Source organism: Anser anser (genome assembly GCF_964211835.1).
Source record: "Anser anser genome assembly, chromosome: 15".
Lineage (NCBI taxonomy): Eukaryota > Metazoa > Chordata > Aves > Anseriformes > Anatidae > Anser > Anser anser.
In genome coordinates, this window is record NC_139736.1 from 6051324 (window position 1) to 6064454 (window position 13131).

At 42.2% G+C, this 13131-nt stretch overlaps 2 protein-coding genes across 8 annotated transcripts in view; one reads left to right on the plus strand and one right to left on the minus strand.

The window, feature by feature from the left end:
• Nucleotides 1-13131, plus strand: part of CHLSN (cholesin) — a 133328-nt gene that overhangs the window by 53001 nt on the left and 67196 nt on the right. The window lies entirely within an intron of this gene.
• The window catches only part of GPR146 (G protein-coupled receptor 146), a 52840-nt gene that overhangs the window by 7761 nt on the left and 31948 nt on the right, over nucleotides 1-13131 (minus strand). For 2 of the 5 annotated variants that reach the window (XM_083799496.1, XM_083799498.1), the window contains exon 3: nucleotides 9648-9755. The exons of 2 other annotated variants lie outside the window; for them this stretch is intronic. The gene's annotated coding sequence lies outside the window, so the exon portion shown is untranslated. Of the gene's footprint in view, nucleotides 1-466; nucleotides 9608-9647; nucleotides 9756-13131 lie in introns of those variants that run through there. One more of the 5 variants, XM_083799495.1, reaches the window with a different exon arrangement.

Here is a 13131-nt window from a genome sequence, read left to right on the forward strand (position 1 = left end):
GCAAAAATAAAATCCCTGTTAAAAGTGCTTAATGAGGAGACCTTGTTAGAGACTTCTGGATGATGCCAGGCAAAGTTCCTACCGCTAACGTCCCTCTAACATCGTGTTCACCTGTGCGGGCGCTCAGCCCGTGGCTCTGCAGCACCTGCCACAGAGGCAGCCCCAGCCTCCAGCCCCAGCCTGGCCAAGGCCTCGCCATGCTTCAGGGGCAGGAGCTCTCCAGAAACGCCAGCCGAGCGCTTCTGCAGCGCCAGGCACCTTCTGAGCCCCGGCGTGGCTGTGTTGCGGAAGCCAATGCTGCGGTGCTCGTGTTTGTGCTGCCTTCTGACTCAGCCGGCCCCAAACGCTTCCCCCCTCGTTTTGTCCGGGCTTACGCTTTTATCATACTGCGAATCAAGGTCGGGACTTGAAACGTGGAACCAAGAGGAAGGCGAGTCCTCCCGCCCGCTGCGCACGGCCCTCTTACCTCCCGCTCCATCTCACGTTCCTCCGTGCCGCGGGACCTGCGGGCGCCCCGTCTGCGATGAGGGGAGCTGGACAAAGCGCCTCGGCCTTCTTCTCCTGGGGCACATTGCCTCCCGCCCCACGGCGCGCCGCACGCTGCACTTGTTTTTCCCCCGGTGACTTACTCACAAGTTTGTGCGCCGCCAGGCCCCTCCCTTTCGCTGTTTACAGCCCTTTTTTTCCAGAAGTGAGAGGCCGGGCTGGCAGCGGAGCGAGCTGCTGGGGTGCGCTCAGCCTCGGGGCTTCGCGTTCACGGCGGGCGATGCTGGGGCTGCGGCAGTGAGCAGAGCTCTAGGGGACTGTTGGATGGGGACGTTTGAGGGCCCCTTCCCTGCCACCGACAGCTCTTGGTCAAGAGCGTGTGCTTTATTTTTAACCTGGGGTAAGAATATACAGCTTTGAGGTTTCAGTTTTTTAGGTGATACATCCTGAACAGGCAGAATATTGTGCTAAGAATCGCCCAAGTGCTTGTCCTGCTTACAAAGATGACTCGTAGAAGGTAGGGAGACGAGTTTCTGGGCGTTTGAATTTTTAAGATTGCTTTGGTGTTGAGAAGAAGGATTAAAATAAGACCGATCCTCACTTCGTGATGGTGTTAGGGATTCCGCACTGTCTCCTTTGTTTGAGAAGCTGGACAGAGGGTTGTGCCCGGTATTCACGTCACACACAATTAATGATATATGTTCTCTCCATCCTTAAAATGAAGCATGTCCATGCTTGAGTTGAGTTGCCCTTTTCAGTGCATTTTTTTTTTTTATAGGCAAGGTCAGTGCTTCTTGTTTCATACCTAGCAATTCGCTATGAATATTGTAAAGCCACTGTAGCTCCTAAATAGCAGAGAATTCACATATTTCTTTTTGATATGTAGTCCACAGACAAAATTAAACATGCCATGAATAACTGTGTTACAAACTGTGCCATCCAGTCTTGGCTGCCACAAAACTTCAGAAGGACTTTAATCATCCTAAGTTTGCTGGGGAAACAGCAAAGTAGGCAAGGTATTAGCATAGAAGTACTTCTAAAGCTCGGATAATTGGATGGAAGCCAATTTTTTACATGTCATAAAAATTAATGGTGATTTTATTTAGATAAAAATCTACACATCACACTTGAGGAAAGTTTCTTACAACATGCGAAAAGTTAAGAGCACTTGGTGGCAAAACTTATTTTAGAAAAAATGCATAAAGTAAACTTCAGTTAATGAGTAAGAAAAAATGAAGTGCTGCTTTGTTCTACTATAGAGTCCATAGCTGTAATCAGTTGTTTTCTTCAGAAATACATAGGGCAGCACCAAGTTGCAGAGCAGGTTGGTTAACTGTTTCAAGCACGACCATTCTGCACTGATTATTTTATTTGATTTAAAAAGAAACAAAACACACACATGCCTTTATCCTACTGTAGCGCTATCTCATACTGTGCAGTTTAGAAAAATAAATGCTTTAGTCTACTGACCCTGTTATCTTCTATACGTGAAATAGCTCTTACCTAGATAATCTGACCTGTGAATATGCATTTTGACAAGCTGTAATATCATTACAAGCCGTATGTAGCTAATAAAGCTGTTGCCAACAAACAAAGTCTCTAAAGAGGCCTAAGATTCATACTTTCTCTTCTAGAGTTCCAAAGGATCTCTTAATTTCTGCAGAGACCGAAAACAAGGAGTACTGCACGGGGAAGGCCAAGCAGAGCTTTGCTCCACTGCGCAGGCTTGTTCAGGTGGAGCATGAGAGAACTGAAGGGCTTTGCCAGACCTGTGCATATATGCATGAGCCATGACTTAGTAGATTGTCAGCTACTCATCAGGGTTTGTAAGGTGCTTTTAGAAAGCAACGCTCTAAATATTATTTATGGATTATTCCTTAACAATTTAAATAATGGATGATTGGTATTTCTGAAAAGTAGCATACCTGCAATTAGTTGTGCCTCAAGAGGAGCACCCTCTGAACTCTCAAGCGCAAGAGAAAGCCATGTCATGCTGCTGTTACCTCAAAGTCTGGATAACGTGACATTTTTTTCGGCTTACTAGTTTACATACATGCCATAGGGATTAACAGAAGAGTTGTTAGCTGGATATACAGAAAAGTAAAACTAGATTGCCCAGGTTAGACGAGAGGAGAAAAAATGCAGCAGTGCAGGCAAGTAAAGTCCAAATACACCTTCCTTGTGCAGTCGCTGAGTTGCTATTGTTTATAATATAATGATACAGCTCAGATAAAATGCTTTTAACCTTAGTGTAGAAGAAAATCCTGCTTGATGCTGGGTGCTGGGCTGAAAAACAGGCCTCTTCCAACCCTATCATTTATGCCTTCGTGGTGCAATCATTGACCAGTTTGACAGGTGGTATACTTACAATTGATACCGGTTTCATTTTATAATATAGTTAATTCCCTGCAGTATAACGTGAAAGAAGCCATGATTAAATTACAAGAAAACTGATGTATAAAGTAGCATTAAATCTATCATTCTGTCTTGGATGTTCAAAAAATACTAATAAAAAAGCAAGAGGAGGTCAGTGGGAACAGGGGTGGTTTTCCTCCTCCTTCAGTCCGAGCGCTTTCTATCACGGTCCTGCCAGAGGGAGCACAGGGTTGCCAGCCCTGACAAGTGAATTCACGGGCACAGCAGGCCTTCTGGACACCCCCTCCCACTGACTGCACCTTCATCTTTGGCTCTTTTTTTTAGCACAGTAATTTGAACAAACAAACAACCTAACCTTTGATTCAGTCCATCCAGCTGTTGCCTACCCCCACTTCGCTATGCGCAGTTGGAGTGCTGTGAGCCCGTTTCCAGCCTTGCAGCTTTTTGCCTCCCTTCAGTCCAGTCTTAGTCCTTCAGAGTTCCTTCTGTCCAGATGTAAATGCTTACATACGTTTTCCTCTGTTTTTCAAGAATCTTGTGTTTCACATCTGTCTGGCCCTTGTTTTCCTCTCTCTCCCCCCCTGATGGCTGCGTTCCAGTTAGCGCTGCACCCCCCATCACCGTTTGCTCATAGGACACGCATACGGCATCGTACCCCTCACAGGGGTTCTTAGTATTACACTAGTCACTTCTTTTCTTCTCTATCACTTCCTTAAGAGACATCCCAGGCTGCCTCGGATACATTCTTAGGCATGTCAAGCCAGCAACAAGGCTTGCATCTCAGCAGCCACGGTGTATTTCTGTCACATGTGGAGTGAGGACAGAGTTGCTCATGCTTCTGAAGTTATTCTTTGAGATCGTTCATTCGTCTTGCTGCTTTTCCAGAAACTCTGAATACACGTCTGCTTGAGAACACTTCAAAATTCAGCTCCTTCCCATGGGCCCCTCTCACTTGCTTTGTGACCCTTTTTATTGTTCAGCAGATGTTCGCAGCCACCGTCAGTTGTTTATTCTCTCGTTCTATAAGCACCAGCATTGTGGTAAATCACCCTGCATTATAGCTGCGGTGTCATTCAGCTCCCACTTCTGTGATAAACTGCTTACTGCTGCTGGCCTGGTAGCAGCCCACTAAATAAATGCAATTTTTTGCTTCTGTTTCAACGGTTTGTTTATATTATTTTATTATTGCTATATAAATATATATCATTCCCTCTGATATAAAATATTAACAATTTTTCAGCTGCACATTTTGTTTAGATTGTTCATTTCTTTGGGAATCTGAGTGCATTTAAGGCCATGCCAGAACTAAATTCTCTGCAAATTGCTGTCAACAAATCAGTAAGCACCAAGTGAGTTCAGATGCTCCTTTGGAAGAAAGAGGAAAACTTATTTTTAGGTAATGGCAACTGTTTTTTCAACACCGTGTCTTCAGGTTCAGAACTACATCTTCTGTCAGTGAGATTAGAACTGAAGAAATTTCTTCTGTCTTTAAAGTTCATAGAAGATTGCTCAAAAAACATGTGTCCATCAGTTGTGGTTAACTGCATTTGCTTTTTTTTCTCATTTTTTCCCTCATTTTTAAAGTAGCTTAAAGCTTATGAGAACAGATGAAATACTCCAGTATAGGAAGAATAAAAGATCAGTTACTCTGGAAACCATGATAGAAGCTGCCAAAACCCATTGTATCTGTCAGTGAGTGGCAGCATGGTAGTGGTCTGGAAAGTTGTAGTAACCGCGTATCATGGAATAGAGGAGAGAAATGAAATTCCTGCAAAAGGGGGAGACTAAGTCTCGTGGAGAGGAGATCTTCCACACAAATCTGGAGCGGCCTTAGCGCTGGACTGAGCCCCGCACTCAGAGACGGATGCTGTCTGCCAGGCACATCTGCCATCCCAGCTAAATCTGTCCCTTTCCTGCTGCTTATGCCCCTGTACGGCAGCCTCAGCAGGAGCTGGGCTGCAGCGGCTGTGCCCTCCTCGCAGCTGCGCAGCGGCGGCTGCCCGGGGCTCTGCAGGGGTTAACTCTGTGCACTTGGTTGTGGTGTTCCCTTATCTCAGTGCCCAAGTATCAGATGAGTGAGTATGACTGGTCTCCTGCTCCACCTCTTCCCAGCTTCGCTTTATCACTGAATTCCCAAAGAGCCTCTGCATGGAAAACATGACATACCTTTTCTTTAGTGGGTATTATAGCGAGAAGGGGTTTGCCGTAGAGTGGACAGTGCCAGTTCTAACACGTTGTGGAAGGGTTGTGGCTCAAGGTTTTATTACAGCAAAAGTGGGATCTCTTACTTTTGTGCACTTGTAAAGGAAGGCTTGTCCACCAGGCAAAATAAATTTACGTGCAAGTGAATCAGTATATATGCAGTCATTACCTGTACTTGTCTACAAGCCTTAGCTGCCTGGGTTTCTGAAATAAGTTACAATTTTGAGATGCCCAGATATCTACTTGGTAATATTTTTCTTTAAAAATTGAGTTATTTACAAAATTAAAAGAAGCTACTTTGCTAGTACTCATACTCACTTCCAGTAACTTACGATGTATTAAATAACAATAATAATTAGAATGAGCATAGTAACAGAAAATAAGCTTCATAAGGTGTTCTGAATTCTGGATTTTATAAAGCAAATTGGACTATGAGAAATGACAGCTTTTAAATGTCAGCAGAGCAGACGGCTCCATCCGACATTCAGTATGATCGGCCAGTTAGTGCTGCTCCTCCGGCTCCTCGCTCACGCTGTTGGGGCGCATGGAAGCCAGTTTTGATACAGCTATCCTGCTTTAAAACTAAGTAGCAACAAATCTAAAAGTAAATAAAGTTCAGTGTCAATTCAGATGAATGAAAATTCCTCTGCGTGTTGTTCGGTTTCTTAATTGGTTCAGTGAAAGCCTTTAAGAAAAAAAAGCTTTAACCTGTGGCACAATTTCCACTCTGCTTACAACTGGTGAGCCACAGAAACCAGAAGACTTAATTGAAACGTACAAGTTCAGTTTCTTGGAGAGCGCACAAGACCTTTAGCTGTAGCAAATATTTACATTCAATTTAAAAGTGAATGTAAGTTGCAGTTTCTTTTAATGTGAAATACGTAAGTCAGTGGGTCAGATGAGGATCACATGCACCTTCAGAAAGCGTTCTTACCAGCACGATGTTGATGTTCAGAAAGTAGCAGGGACTCGATAGATTTATGTAGAAGCTGCAATTTGCCCCACTGTTTTTAGTGAAACTATTAATTTTTTTTTCTGACTTAATGAACAGATGATGGGTGGGTGATTCATTAAAGGATCTTTATTGTACGATAATCATGAAAATTTAACTTTTACCCCCCAGTATCTACAGACACCTTAAACTGTAGAATAACATGTCAGTTTGGGGGAAAAAGTCTGGCTATGGGGGAAAAATGCGTTTATGAAACATCTTCTTTTGTGTGTGTGTAAAGATCCGATCATGGAGACAAATATAAAATTTTCTATTGAGACCTTTTTAACACTTCAGAAAAGAGGAAGTCACAAGACAGCTTTATGCTAAGTTTCTTTGTATAGATCATTTGCACCTCTTAGAGATGGCAAGTGGCTAGATCCCTGAATTTCCAGCGTTCTGGGAGTTGCTCAGGATTCCAGGAGTAGGGATTGTTCATGAACTGAACATTATGATTTAAATCCACATCACTCCGTTAAAGACCAATTCTCAGCAGTCAAAATCAGTGTGAATTATCCCTATTCTAGGTATCATGGACTGAGCTCATCCCAGTGACGGAGTGTCAGAGGCACCAGCCCTGCTGGGACTGCCCTGTCCTTGAGCCAGCCCGGTGAGCTGGCAGGGTGGAACCAGCAGCTCTTATCTCAGCCCTCTCCTTGCTGGCTTCACCCGTGCTTGGGGTTTGCGACGGAGCACTGCTCGGAGCTGTCAGCATGGAAACATTCCTCGCAGATATTTTACTGCCAGTTGCAGACTGACAGGAGGCACAGATGGTAGTTTTCCTGGAAACTATAATATAGTGTCGTTTCCTATTAGAAGCATAAGTGAAAGCTGACTCGGTGACTTATCAACAAGAGATCGCGTTGGCTGTGTAGGAAACTCTCGTGAAACACTCGGATTGCCAGGACCAGGTTTCCAGTAAATTCAAAAAATATTGACATAGTTCTTTCCCAGATAACGCTTACAAGAGTCAGTATGAAACGGGATTGAGTTTAGAGTTTGAAGGGAATAATCTGCCCTCAGCAGTTGCACTGTGGCTGAAATGACTCCAAAATTGGTCACATCTATTGAAGACAAGCAGATATCTTCCTGATAATTGTCAGCAAAAGTCTGAGACATCTTGTTCTGGATGCTCCTACGGCTTTTCATTTCTCTTGCTTGCTGAAGGAAATACCGGTTCCTGGCTGCCTCCGTGAGATGGGCTTGCCTATTTACTGATTTCATCTTATTCCATTTATAGTGTCTGGAGATAGTATTTTAACCGAAGGTTTTAGGAGGGTTGGTATAATATTAATGCTGATGTAAGGATGGCTATTATGACACTGTAAGATCTGGAGTAGGAGCGTTCATTTATGAGGGGCTTGAAATTAACTGAGGCATCTCATTGCCACAAACGGGTTGTGATTTGTCCATCTACTGCTTGTCTTGTGCAGCTTCCCGTTCCGCTTCATCAGTGACAGGGATTTTTACCTGTTGATCATCAGAATTTTCTATTGATAGTCTTGATGTCTTGTAGGGCTCCCTGTAGCACCTACATGTACGGGATGATCCATCAAACTCCAAAAAGCCCATAATGACCTTTACCACCTTCTGTTCTAGGATGCTTGCCAAGCCTTGGACAAGTGTAATGATGTGTTTGATGTTCTGTCATTTGACTCCTTGGCTGTGCTTTCACAGGTGTGTGGGTGGGAATGCTTCCTCGGTTATTTTTAATGGAGCTCAGTTCTTCTGTTCGTGTCAGTATGAGGCCACACACGTGCTTCCAATGGCAGAAACCACACGTACTTTGTGAGGGCGAGCAATGCGTAAAGGAGTGTTGGACCTCCGTAAACCAGGGCTCTCTGAATCAAGTCTCCCATTACAAAGATATCTGTGGAGTTTTATCTCGAGTATACTACCTGTAGCTACCTGTTACCCTGCATCCTGTCCAACCCGTGGTATTTTGGGAAGCATTGCTTAGGATTTTTACACATTCCTGGGACTACAGCCCAATAAATGACATTGAAATAAATTCTACAGCTTACTAATTGAACGTTATCAATTCACATGTTATTAAGCAATTATTGTTTTTTTTTCTTTGAACAGGTTTATTATCATTATTATTATTTTCTTCCAGTTCCTGATAGGTATACACCTTATTAGAAATCTTTCATACCACAGTAAGCAAGCACAACTCCTGTAGCAGATTTTTTACTGTGGAAGCTGCATAGAGCCTCGATTATGAATTTACTTTATATATCTGCTTCCTTCTGTGCTAATGGTTGGAAGCATGAGGAGTAATTAGTTTGTCACAGAGCCAGTTTCTTAGTAATGATTGATAAATGGTTGTTTTTACATAGCCCACAGATACAGGGTGCATACCAGCATTAAACCACAGTTTGTAAGGAGGTCGCTGGAGCCGACTAGCCTATCTTCACTTAGATGAGCATTGCGTGTTTTAGCTGTTGTGGAAAATTTACAGTATACTCTGATAAAGCCTTATCTGCTGTTCAGATCCTGAACATAGCAGTTAAAGTGAGTCATTCTGACCTGCAGATCATGATCACAGACGTTTACATGAATCACTTTGTCCAGACATTCAATCAATTTTTTTTTCATCATTTCAGAATCAGTTCAAATTCTATTAAAATCCCTGCAAATCCAAAGCAAATCCTGCTTTGACTTAAATGATTGGGCCAATCAAATACATGAAGAATGTGATGCTGGCATAAGAAGTAGTATGCTGCCTTTTTATGCTGCTTTAACATTTATATAAAAAGGACATAAAGTTCAGTTGACAGAGCCCTAAAGCGAAGTAGGTCTTGTGCTAAGTACAGTAGAAAATAGATTTGCAAATATCATGGTGATTAGCATAGTTAAAAATGCTTGTGGAGGCTAAAAAAGACAGCAGTCATTCTGCTTATTTAAAGCTTCTGCTGAAAGCAGGAAATTTTTAGTGCTTTGAAGTTTGCCTTTGGCTTACCTTCTTTTGTAATATAAATGAAAATGCAGCTTAATTGTAATTAATTAGTTAATTGGCTATTGCAGTGTCTTCTAGCTGTTCTGCAGTAATATTTCACAGTATGGCTTGCTGTGTGTATTATTATTGTGTTATGAATAGAAGATTCGTAAGTATCTCACTTTCACTGATAACTGTTCTGCTTTATTAAAGGCTAATTAAAGATTAATTTTTGATCAATTCCTCTGCTTCATGTGTGTCATACTGTTCAGGATTTAATGTAAACTAAAAATGAAGATCTCCTATATTCAGAGCATTTAATAATAAAACCTTACAAGCACATACTCAGTACATACAAGAAACAGTAAGTGAGAAGTCCAACCTAATGTACAAGAGAATGAAAATTGATATGCATAAGAAAGCCTACTATAACTTTCTTTTAGACAAGTAGATAAAAATAGAAAACAGTATCATGAAAAGTTTAAGCAATGATGGTTTTCCTAAAGAACTGACATCTAAAAACTGAACACTGATTTGTAAGGATGGAGCTACTCATTTTCATTGATATAAGGTTCATCTGCATTAATACCAGTTGTTTCCAGACTCAGAAAAACAAAAGTAATCTAAAAGGTGAACTTCTTAAGAAAATCTCACCTGGTAGGCACCCCCTTGCAGCTTCTTGATGGCTGGCAGAAGCATTTTGCCCATCGAGGCAGAACCTTTAGAAAGTAAGCTCAGCAGAAACTCCAGTCTCTCATTTCTCTAGCAAGAGTAAACAATAGGGAGGCTTAGAAAAAGCCCGCTGACGGCTGCACCAGCCCTGTTCGTGGCACCGAATCTGTATTTACATGTGACTTCCCCTGCACATACATACACATAATCTTTTAAGCTTCAGCTGCACGCTGCTATTGGCGGAGAGGGCAGTTGCAAAAACAAGGCATCCACAGCGATATCTCAAAGTGATTAAGTCCGAAGGGTGAAGGGGTGTTAATCATAGGGCCTGATCCTGCCATAAGGCCTATTTTGTGTACTGTATTCACAACTGTCAAAGGATTTTGTTTTGTTTTGTTGTGTTTTCTGAAAGGACATTACTGTGGTTTGAGAACAGTCCAACCCCCGGTATAGCTGCATAGCGGGGGCTGATAGTGCTGGGGGGAGCTGCTTACTTAAAAGAATTTTTACCAGAGAAGTAGTTGTTCGGTAAAGCTGCTCATGCTAACAGTATAACAAACCCTGAGCAAATTGAGCCAAACTGGCAAAAATACTGTGTTTGTAAAATTTGATTTTCCTTAGAGCTTCTCCTCATGGCTCCATTTGTCAGGAGCCAAACCCTTCCCACCTTCAGACACCAAAGCTACATAGCAAAAGCCTGTAGCATCCACCTGGCCTCTGTAGTTTAGACAGAAACGAGCATTAGAACTGAAAAAGAGCCAATGTATACTTTAAAAAATACTTCAATGTAAACCTCGGAATTATTTTGAGCATGCAGAAAGAACATTTTAATTAAAACAAAACAAAACAAAAAAAAAGGAAAATGCCACTGCTATATCATTCTTACTTTAATGAGATGATAAGTAAATGTAAATTCCTTCCATTTGAATAAAAAGTGTATAATATCAGGATTCTGTGTACTTAGCTTGAATACAAATAGTCCTTAAAGAATTTGCCTTTTAAAACTGTAACGAAGAATTAATTTATGTGTTTTCCTCCCTGCCCAAAGCAGGAAGTGTAATGGATGCTTTTACTTATTAACCAAAAAGGAGTTGACCCCTAAAATGTATGAAAAATGTATGTAACATTCTCTTTGGTGTATGTAAAATGTACGTGTTTTGTTATTTTATGCCACTAGTTGTTTATTTTTGCTCTTAAAGCACCTTGTAAGTTTAAACTTCACAACAGGACAAACATTCTATGGACTTAAAGGTAGCATTTGCGAACTTTTTTGACTGCTAGTGTTTATGATCAATGTAGTTGCCTAGTTCAATTATATTTTCAGTTTGGATAAGCTTTTTTGTTCATATTAAAGTAAAAAAGCTCGGATTTCCATTTGCTGTCTTTATAAAGGTAGTAGCACTGTCTGTAGATTCAACTATTAGTTTTGCTGTACATACAGTTTTCCGTGACATGCTCTATTTTGGGTATTTTGGGGGATTTGTCAAATTGATAGATAAATAAGCACTTTGTAATCTCATATTTTTATGAGGAGGCAGTGTGGGGCAGTCCAGAATTACGCTTTCTCTTTTTTTTTCTTTTTTTCTCTTTTATTTAATGGTTTGTAATATTTTATATTTATCGCTCTTTTGGTTAAGCCATAATGTGTGGTTTGTTTTGAAACAGAGCAAAACCCCCAAACTGTGCCGATATACATTTGATAAAATACCGGTGACAGCTGGCTGTAGAGTTTAAGGCAAAGTGGGCTTTCACTTTGAATTCAGACCTCATAAACTTGAGCGTACAGGCTTTGTGCAGGAGAAAAATGCAGCGATTGGGAGGTGGAATTAATACTCCTTCGGTCCCTGGGGAGAGCAGCGGGTAATAACGTGGCTCCTGCGTGTCTGCTGCTCTCCTGGCTTTGTGGTGGCGACCGCTGGCGCTGACAGGCCGCACCACGTGTCCCTTCCAGTGCAGACAGCCCGACAGTTTGTACCTTATCCTGATCGGGTCTGTCTCGCGTTGTTTCCCTGAGGCTTGTTGGAAGGTAAAGGTGTGTGATCCCTACGTGCTGATGCCATGCAGTTAGCGGTGGCTCTGAGCAGGGCGGCGGAGGCTGTGGTGCTTAGACGACGCGGGTCCATCCCTCTGCTGATGCCCTCGGTGTTGCGCTCGCCCTGGTGTTGGTTGGGGCCCACCCGTGCGGTTTGTGCTCGGGCTCGCTGCTGGCCAACAGGCAGACAGGGATGCCTGAGGTTTTCCTTTACTGACTTATTTTTTAATCTGCCTCATCACAAAGTAAGCAAGTGCCTGCCTAGGTGAAGGTGTAGCCGTTTCTGTGGCCTGCCCTGTCAAGAAATTTAGTCCATACTTCCAACACCTTTAAACACAAGGCAGATATTTTTCCTGTGTACATGGTGGAGATTCAACTGGACAGGAGCACAGTGTAAGCGTGAGGCATCAACAAAACCCCACATGCTTCTGCTCTGCCTCCCTGTGAAGGAGAAGATCCTGATCACGGAAGCCCTGGGGGTCTCCTCCCAGACTTATTACTGTTTTCAGCTACCTCATGTTGCTGATAGTGGCTTGATGACTGTGCTGACTTAAATACCACCCCGAATACAGTTCCTGTTGCTGGTGGTTCCCTGAAGTTACCGTGCAGTCATAAAGCTCGTAGTAAGCAGTAGCAGTGTTAGCATGAAAGGCCTACTAGAGCAGATCAGGTTTTTGGGTCCGTCATACTTTGTGGTGGTTCAAGGGATGAAGTCACCACGTGTTTGAGATGCTGATATTTCTGACACGCTGCTGCAGCTGATACAAACTGGTAGACAATTCTGGTAATATTTTGTACTTACGGAAGCTAAATAAGATGAAGATTAATAAGTTCTGTTCAGTTTTGTTCAGCAACATCATGACTTTCCAAGGCTAATCTTTTAGGAGTGCTTAATGCAGTAACTTAGACTTAGGTAGAGTTTCTCCAGATGGATTAAACAAATCGCAAGGGTAAAGTAAAAGTAGTTATTTAGGACTGTGGTTGCTTGAATATTATTTTTATGAGCTGAAGTGGTTTTGTTGAAGCATCATTATGACATTAGTGAATTAGTGGCTGTGCATCTGGGCCCTTGTTACCCACGTGTAAGTTGTCAGTAAGGAATAGTTATTTAAATAAAAGGGTTATCAGAACTATTCCTCGATATGCTTTTATTCCAAGCTGAAATGACAGTACCTTCAGAGGAGCTCAAACAGCAAATCAGTTAGTGAGTGCACGATGGAGAGATTGTGTTGTGGGCAAAGATCTCATTCCATTGCGCAGATGTTTCCAGTCCCTGACTGACACTTTTTCCTGTTTTTCAGTACTGTTGTTTTAAGTGTAGAACTAAAAAGTAACATTAAGGGGGATTCATTTAGGACTGTTTATTTGAGTTTTATCTTAGCATGAGAATTCAGCAAGTTTATAGTTGGTCCTAACATGCCTGAAAATGCTTTG